A 9,247-nucleotide genomic window follows, 5' to 3' on the forward strand; every position below is an offset into this window, starting at 1 on the left:
TCTTATGTAATTAATTTGCATTTTATTGCATGACATAAGTATTTGATCACCTACCAACCAGTAATAATTCCAGTTCTCACAGACCTGTTCGTTTTTCTTTAAGAAGCCCTCCTGTTCTCCACTCATTACCTGTATTAACTGCACCTGTTTGAACTCATTACCTGTATAAAAGACACCTGTCCACACACTCAATCAAACAGACTCCAACCTCTCCACAATGGCCAAGAACAGAGAGCTGTGTAAGGACATTAGGGATAAAATTGTAGACCTGCACAAGGCTGGGATGGGCTACAGGACAATAGGCAAGCAGCTTGGTGAGTTGTTGCCTAACAACTGTTGGCGCAATTATTAGAAAATGGAAGAAGTTCAAGATGACGGCAATCACCCTCGGTCTGGGGCTCCATGCAAGATCTCACCTCGTGGGGCATCAATGATCATGAGGAAGGTGAGGGATCAGCCCAGAACTACACGGCAGGACCTGGTCAATAACCTGAAGAGAGCTGGGACCACAGTCTCAAAGAAAACCATTAGTAACACACTACGCCGTCATGGATTAAAATCCTGCAGCGCACGCAAGGTCCCCCTGCTCAAGCCAGCGCATGTCCAGGCCCATCTGAAGTTCGCCAATGACCATCTGGATGATCCAGAGGAGGAATGGGAGAAGGTCATGTGGTCTGATGAGACAAAAATAGAGCTTTTTGGTCTAAACTCCAATCACTGTGTTTGGAGGAAGAAGAAGGATGAGTACAACCCCATGAACACCATCCCAACCGTGAAGCATGGAGGTGGAAACATCATTCTTTGGGGATGCTTTTCTGCAAAGGGGACAGGACGACTGCACCGTATTGAGGGAAGGATGGATGGGGACATGTATCGCGAGATCTTGGCCAACAACCTCCTTCCCTCAGTAAGAGCATTGAAGATGGGTCATGGCTGGGTCTTCCAGCATGACAACGACCCGAAACACACAGCCAGGGCAACTAAGGAGTGGCTCCGTAAAAAGCATCTCAAGGTCCTGGAGTGGCCTAGCCAGTCTCCAGACCTGAACCCAATAGAAAATCTTTGGAGGGAGCTGAAAGTCCGTATTGCCCAGCGACAGCCCCAAAACCTGAAGGATCTAGAGAAGGTCTGTATGGAGGAGTGGGCCAAAATCCCTGCTGTAGTGTTTGCAAACCTGCTCAAGAACTACAGGAAATGTATGATCTCTGTAATTGCAAACAAAGGTTTCTGTACCAAATATTAAGTTCTACTTTTCTGATGTATCAAATACTTATGTCATGCAATAAAATGCAAATTATTACTTAAAAATCATACAAAGTGATTTTCTGGATTTTTGTTTTTGATTCCGTCTCTCACGGGTGAAGTGTACCTATGATAACAATTACAGACCTCTACATGCTTTGTAAGTATTAAAGCCTGCAAAATCGGCAGTGTATCAAATACTTGTATGTCTACGGAAGGGGGCGAGGCCTACCAGCCTCCTAAGTTTTGTATTGAAGTCAATGTAGCCAGAGGAGGACGGAAGCTAGCTGTCCTACAGCCAAACCATGGTGCTAGCCCAGACACTGCTGTTCTATTTTAACAAATGATTTGGTGACATATGAATATATTTAGGTTAGTTTTTAATGTTTCGCTATTTTTATGAAATTTCACATCCTCCCCTTCCTCCTCTGAGGAGCCTCCACTGGCTCTGAAAAAAGGGTAATGCAGATTTATGAAAGCTTGCCTTTCAGTGATGTTATTCAAGCTGTGTGATGGAAACAGATTTATTTACACACTTGTTATAATTTGTCATATCATTATCATTTAATGGTAAATGTATCTCTTTTCTTTGAATTCTTATCATACATTACATTCAATGACATTTCATATAATTTGTGTAATAAGTGCAGACAAAAATGGATCATCTAGTTTCATAGATTCACAAAGGTTGAAATATTAGATTTGGTGTTCTTAAGTTCTAACATAAATTAAACCGTGCTGGTGGTGTTGGGTGGCATGCATCCAGGTAAACACAGTAGTGTTGTCCTTCACGTTATTATTGGGGCATGGGTGATGACACCTTGCGCATTCCCTGAACATTTGGGCTGAGTTCACACAGGAAGCAAATAACGTACCTGCAGGAATTTGGAATCTGTAGGACAAGTTGCCAACTTCCTAAAGCATTAGTGCTGGCTGCCGATCGGGCCGCCAAAAGCATGCCTCTGTAGTTTGGTCGTTGAGGAGCTGCAGCGATGAGACAAGATCGTAATCACAAAATTGGGGAGAAAATGGGCTTAAAATAATAATCCGGCACTATGTACAAAGAGGGCAGGTGGAGGAAGAGAGTGAATTGGGAGCCTTGAATAAAGAGATGATCTTTTGAAGCGGATTACTGCTGAGTCACTCATGGGAGGATATGCCCTGGTCAACTGTACACTATAATGGAAGGATATGCCCCGGTTTTTAATTTTTATTTCCCTTTTGACTTTCGCTTCATGATAAGACTATAGAGCTCTGGCTTTTTGGAGATCTGCATGGCGGATCTTAGCCTGACAAAAAAAATAAAGTTTTATATATTGGTTGTAGGTAAGTGAGACCATCAATAACCATCTAGAAAAACCCTTGTGCATTGTTGATTTTCCAGTACATTGTCCTTTAGTGCACATATAAAATAAAGTAAAGGGCAGTAGTGTGTGCAGGTCTTTCCCCTTGCCCAGCACTGACACACCAGATTTAGCTTATCTTATGCATATGACCCCATGCTGGATGCTTGAGGTGGGACTCCTCCAGACTCATGGCCCTCAGAGAAGCCTCCTCAGTGGGTGTCAGAACAGGGTCATGGAGAGGCTGCTTGTTCATGTGCAGGAGGCTGAATATCTCTTGTTCTAGGAAGGTTTGGGTCCTGGAGCACATAATATCTGAAATTAGTTTACAATCATGGAACACAAACAGAAATAAAACAAAGGAACTTTTTACACCAACTGTCCATTCAGCCACCACCTGCTCTATGCGTTTTGGGCCAGAGGGCTCCTGGTTCAGTGGGAAGACCAGCTGCTATGCCTTCTGGTTCTGTAGGACCACACTCTGCCAGCAGGACACCTCTTTTGACGTTTTCTCAAAAGCCACTTCTCTTTGGATCTGTAAAAGGATATTTGTTAAATCCTCAGTTGTAAACAGAGGCCTGCATTCAAGACTACCCTTTGATGGTCTTACCCATTCTGTCTACTTCCTGGTCAGGGGTGTTTCCAGGGTGCTCTGGTTGTGTTGAAGGTTCTTCAGCTGCTTCTTCGTCTTCATTAAGGCACTGGGGGTCTTACCCAAGGTTCCAATGAGGTCAGACAAATTGATTTTGTCTCATTTACCTGTCTGTCATGACACGCAGACAGACATACAGTTCAGACTGAAAACAATCACACGTTCCTGGATCTTGTCAGACATTTAGCTACACTTTTCACTACTTGAACTGTCAAACTATCTCGATAAAAGCACAAGGGATTTTGAAAAAAAGTAAACCGGGTACATTTAGTTTAATTTACCTTTGACTGTGAATTCTGACACCTCGATGCTTTCTTCAGACTGTTCAGTAAGCTTCTTCCTAATAGTATGAATAATGCACAAAAACTGATCAAACATACATGACCACAAAAGCAACACAAATAAAAAAATGTGACATTACATACTGTTGATTTCATTCAATTGGTAGGCTAAGTCCTCCGGTCTGCATTTCTCTTTGTTAGGTTGTAATTTGAAATACTTGCTACACCAGAAGTTAATGGTTATATGTAGGAGGAATGTATATGGTGGGTTTAATTGAGGGTGGATAAGATCCAGGGGTTTGGAAAGTTACTAAGTAAGGAAAAAGGCAATCACGTGGTTGTGGTCACTGATAAGGGTGGATAGCTGAAGATTAGTGAGGAATGTGGGCCGAGGTCAGGTCAGGTCAAGTCCCATGAAAGGAGAAGGAACAGTTTTATTACCCACATCACATAACTTCCTGCCTAGCAACAGAGATGTAGTGTTTAGAGAAAAGGAGGAGACAAAAGCCTAAAGGGGGGGTATAAATACTTGTGCTTGTGTAAACATGTCTTTGTCTTATACAGCTGAATGACCCAGTGGTTGAATAAACTTGGTTTGAGCTTTACTAGTCGTCCGTGAGTTTTACTCTGTTCATTTAGAATCTAACATCTTGCACAACTCCAGAATCCCCACTTATCTAGGAATGTACCATTAAAACATGATCAGTTCTGACCCCCCCCCCCAAGTGAGCTGATAGCCTCCAGTAGCTTGCAGTGTTTCCTCTCATCATCACTGCCTCCCTGTATCAAACAAGACACACAGTACCAAAGTTGACTGACCAATCCTTAATGGATTTGCTTGGAAAAGTTAGATTCAATATAGGGATCTCCTTCTACATGTTTCTAATCCTAAATAGACAGATATGAGCAATTCCAGGTTAACGGAATTACGTTTTGACTCAGATTATTCACTTTAAAATGTATGCCAAACAAAAACCATTGATTTCAACATTTACAAATTATACAACTATGAAAAAGGACAGAAACCACTTCATGTCACCATTCTCTCTACCTCTGCTGAGCTGTACTCAATGAACAGCATTCTCACATACAACGCATTCGGAAAGTATTCAGACCCTTTCCCTATTTCCACATTTTGTTACGTTACAGCCTTATTCAAAATTTACTAAATTATTATTAGAATGAGTAAATTAGTATTTTTCCTCAATCTACACACAATACTCCATAATGACAACACAAAGACAGGTTTAGACATTTTTACAAATGTATACAAAATAAAAACAGATATCACATATACATAAGTATTCATACCCTTTGCTATGAGACTTGAAATTGAGCTCAGGTGCATCCTGTTTCCATTGATCATCCTTGAGATTTTCCTACAACTTGATTGGAGTCCACCTGTGGTAAATTCAATTAATTGGACATGATTTGGAAAGGCACACACCTGTCTATATAAGGTCCTACAGTTGACAGAGAATGTCAGAGCAAAAACCAAGCCATGAGGTCGAAGGAATTGTCTGTAGAGCTCCGAGACAGTATTGTGTCAAGGCACAGATTTGAGGAAGGGTCCCCCAAATATTCTGAAGCATTGAAGGTCCCCAAGAACACAGTGGCCTCCATAATTCTTACATGGAAGACTCATCCAAGAGCTGGCCGCCTGGGCAGAACTGAGCAATCAGGGGAGAAGGTCCTTGGTCAGGGAGGTGACCAAGAACCCGATGGTCACTCTGACAGAGCTCCAGAGTTCCTCTGTGGAGATGGGAGAACCTTCAGAAGAACAACCATCTCTGCAGCACACCACCAATCAGACCTTTATGGTAGAGTGGCCAGACGGAAGCACTTCTCAGTAAAAGGCATGACAGCCCGCTTGGAGTTTGCCAAAATGCTCCTAGTGTACTTTCAGACCATGAGAAACAAGATTTTCTGGTCTGATGAAACCAAGATTGAACCCTTTGGTCTGAATGCCAAGCATCACGTCTGGAGGAAACCTGGCAACATCCCTACAGTGAAGCATGTTGGTGGCAGCATCATGCTCTGGGGATGTTTTTCAGAGGCAGGGACTGGGAGACTGGTCAGGATTGAGGGAAATATGAACGGATAAAAGTACAGAGAGATCCTTGAAGAAAACCTGCTCCAGAGCACTCAGGACCTCAGACTGGGACGAAGGTTCACCTTCCAACAGGACAACGACCCTAAGCACACAGCCAAGACAATGCAGGAGTGGCTTCGGGACAAGTCTCTGAATGTCCTTGAGTGGCCCAGCCAGAGCCCGGACTTGAACCCGATTTAACATCTCTAGAGAGGCCTGAAAATAGCTGTGCAGAGACACTCCCCATCTAACCTGACAGAGCTTGAGAGGATCTGCAGAGAAGAATGGGAAAAACTCCCCAAGTACAGGTGTGCCAAGCTTGTAGCGTCATATCCATGAAGAATCGAGGCTGTAATCGCTGCCAAAGGTGCTTCAACAAAGTACAGAGTAAAGGGTCTGAATACTTATGTAAATGTGATATTTTTTTAAATACATTTGCTAACATTTCTAAAAACCTGTATTTGCTTTGTCATTATGGGGTATTATGTGTAGATTGATGAGGGGAGGAAAACAATTTAATCAGGCTGTAAAGTAACAAAATGTGGAAAAAGGGGTCTGAATACTTTCTGAATGCACTGTATTTCCCCTCTTGTCCAGGTGGGAGAGTGCAGTATGAAGTGCAATTGAGATTGCGTCATCTGTGGATCTATTGGGGTGATATGTGAATTGGAGTGAATCTAGGGCAGGGGTCTCCAACAGGTCGATTGTGAGTAGCTCGCAGCCCAACAATTTTAAGTTGCTTGCCAAACAATTCTGAAAGTGCATGCAATTTTCAAGTGTTCCACCGAAAACTTTCAAACAAATCTCACACATCAGACAGCGCAAACTCCCAGCTACAATCTAATCAATGCAACATCGACATTATCACACCCCTGGTTATCAACTATTGGCTTAAAAATCCAAATCTAACAATATCTGGCAATTCATTTCCAGCAATATTGTCCCTGTCTGTCTGTGGGGTGCGCATGTATGTCTATCACTCTGTGTGGTCAGTTGATGTGATAACCATCTTGTGTGTTGATTAGAGGTACTTTCCCTAAAGCCTTCTCAATTAACCCATCAGAGTCTAAGCCGGGGGAAGTTTGTTCTAAAGTGCCTCTCCTATATCTGAGATACTTTTGTATAGATAGTGTATGTGGACACCCCTTCAAATTAGTAGATTTGGCTATTATACAACCCACACCTGTTGCTGACAGGTGTATAAATCGAGCACATAGCCATGCAATCTCCATAGACAAACATTGGCAGTAGAATGACCTTCCTGAAGAGCTCAGTGACTTTCAATGTGGCACCGTCATAGGATGCCACCTTCACAACAAGTCAGTTCGTCAAATTTCTGTCCTGCTAGATCTTCCCCGGTCAACTGTAAGTGCTGTTATTGTAAAGTGGAAACATCTAGGAGAAACAATGGCTCAGCCACAAAGTGGTAGGCCACACAAGCTCACAGAACAGGGCCGAAGAGTGCTGAAGCGTGTAAAAATCATCTGTCCTAGATTGCAACACTCACTACCGAGTTCCAAACTACCTCTTAAAGCATTGTCAGCATAATAACTGTTCGTCGGGAGCTTCATGAAATGGGTTTCCATGGCAGAACAGCCGCACTCAAGCCTAAGATCACCATGTGCTATGCCAAGCGTCGGCTGGAGTGGTGTAAAGCCCGCCGCCATTGGACTCTGGAGCAGTGGAAACATGTTTTCTGGAGTGATGAATCACGCTTCACCATCTGGCAGTCTGATGGACTGATCTGGGTTTGGTGGATGCCAGGAGAACACTACCTGCCCCAATGCATAGTGCCAACTGTACAGTTTGGTGGTGGAGGAGGAATTAATGGTCTGGGTCTGTTTTTCATGGTTCGGGCTAGGCCCCTTAGTACCAGTGAAGGGAAATCTTAATGCTGCAGCATACAATGACATTCTAGACGATTCTGTGCTTTCAACTTTGGGGAAGGCCCTTTCCTGCATGACAATGCTCCTGTGCACAAAGCGAAGTCCATACAGAAATAGTTTGTTGAGATCGGCGTGGAAGAACTTGACTGGCCTGCACAGAGCCCTAACCTCAACTCCATCAAACACCTTTGGGATGAATTGGAAGGCCGACTGCAAGCAAGGCCTAATCGCCCAACCTAACTAATGCTCGTGGCTGAATAGAAGCAAGTCCCCACAGCTATGATCTAACATCTAGTGCAAAGCCTTCCCAGAAGAGTGTAGGCTGTTATGGCAGCAAGGGGGGGACCAACTCCATAATAATGCTCATGTTTTTGGAATGAGATGTTCAACAAGCGGTGAGCTTGTGTGGCCTACCACTTTGCAGCTGAGCCGTTGTTGCTCCTAGACATTTCCACTTCATGATAACGGCACATACAGTTGACCGGGGCAGATATTTGACAAACTGACTTGTTGGAAAGGTGGCATCCTATGATGGTGCCACGTTGAAAACCACTGAGCACTTGAGTAAGGCCATTCAGTAAGGCCATTATTTTGTATATATAGTGTATATTGAGACCCGGGGAATATTTGCTGGGGAGAGAAGAGAAGAATGTGACCATTTTAAAGCTAAAAAAAGATTGCAACATTTTTAATGCTAGAAAAGCTTGGATACCCCCGGCTCTAGGGTGTCTGGGATGATGGTGGTGATGTGTGTCATGACCAGCCTGTCAAAGCACTTCATAATTACAGATGTCATTTAGGCAAGTTACCTTGGGGCTCTTGGGAACAAGGACAAAATGATGGTCATCTTGAAACATGTTGGGAGATTGAAAATGTCTGAAGACACTTGCCAGCTGGTCTTCGCATGCTTTGAGAATGACGGCGGCCTTGTGACTGTTAAGCTTTTTTAAACGTTTTGCTCATATCGGCCACGGAGAGCGAGATTACACAGTCATTCTGAAAAACAGGGTCTTTCACGCAAGGCACAGTGTTATATTCCTCGAAGCAAGCATAAAAGCCATTTAGCTCGTTTGGGAGTTCTGCATCACTGGGCAACTCATGGTTGGGTTTCCCTTTTGTAATCCGTTAACGTCTGCAAGCCCTGCCACATTCGACGAGTGTCGGAGCCTATGTAATAGGATTGCACCGTAGTCCTATACTGGCCTTTTACATGTTTGTTGTCTCGTCTGATGTCGTAGCGGGATTTCTTGTATGCGCCCATGTCCATATCCTGTTCCTTGTAAGGGGTAGCTCTAGCCTTTAGTCCAGCACGGATGTTGCCTGTAATCCATGTTATTTTTGGTTTGGATACATTCCTATCACTGGTACTTCCTGTTTGAGCAGGAGAGTAGTCATGGTCAGATTGAGGTAGGGTGGCATTTTGCCCACTCTCCCCTATGCACTCACAGCGAATTGCGGACTGGTTACGTGCTTAACTATGATGCTGCTAAAAAACTCTGGGTTTAAAATGGTACAGTTTGTGCATATTTAGGAGTTGAGAAATAAATAAAGTAGGAACGGAAAGCTAGGAACTTCCTCTTTTAAACTGTTGTTTCCTGCTCAATTGGAAGAATCGTTGGGTATTGACTGCTTGTCAGAATGCAGGTTTCCCTCTGACGAGTAACTTGAATGCCACTCGAGATGAATATTTATCTCATATAGAACGCACAACAAGCAGACAATGTAAATTGCTAAACTATTCTACTATGGGG

At 43.4% G+C, this 9,247-nt stretch overlaps 1 long non-coding RNA gene across 2 annotated transcripts; it reads right to left on the bottom strand.

The window, feature by feature from the left end:
* Window positions 1-1,346: 1,346 nt before the first annotated feature.
* Window positions 1,347-8,944, bottom strand: LOC123993588. 2 transcript variants are annotated; one of them, XR_006831474.1, is made up of 5 exons: window positions 8,306-8,944; window positions 3,519-3,577; window positions 3,196-3,348; window positions 2,983-3,120; window positions 1,347-2,884 (listed from the first exon to the last, which is right to left on the bottom strand). It is a non-coding gene; the product is annotated as an uncharacterized LOC123993588 (long non-coding RNA). The 2 variants fall into 2 exon arrangements; XR_006831473.1 differs by lacking the exon at window positions 8,306-8,944 and adding an exon at window positions 3,663-4,295.
* Window positions 8,945-9,247: the final 303 nt, after the last annotated feature.

This window comes from Oncorhynchus gorbuscha, linkage group LG02 (genome assembly GCF_021184085.1).
Source record: "Oncorhynchus gorbuscha isolate QuinsamMale2020 ecotype Even-year linkage group LG02, OgorEven_v1.0, whole genome shotgun sequence".
Classification (NCBI taxonomy): Eukaryota; Metazoa; Chordata; class Actinopteri; order Salmoniformes; family Salmonidae; genus Oncorhynchus; species Oncorhynchus gorbuscha.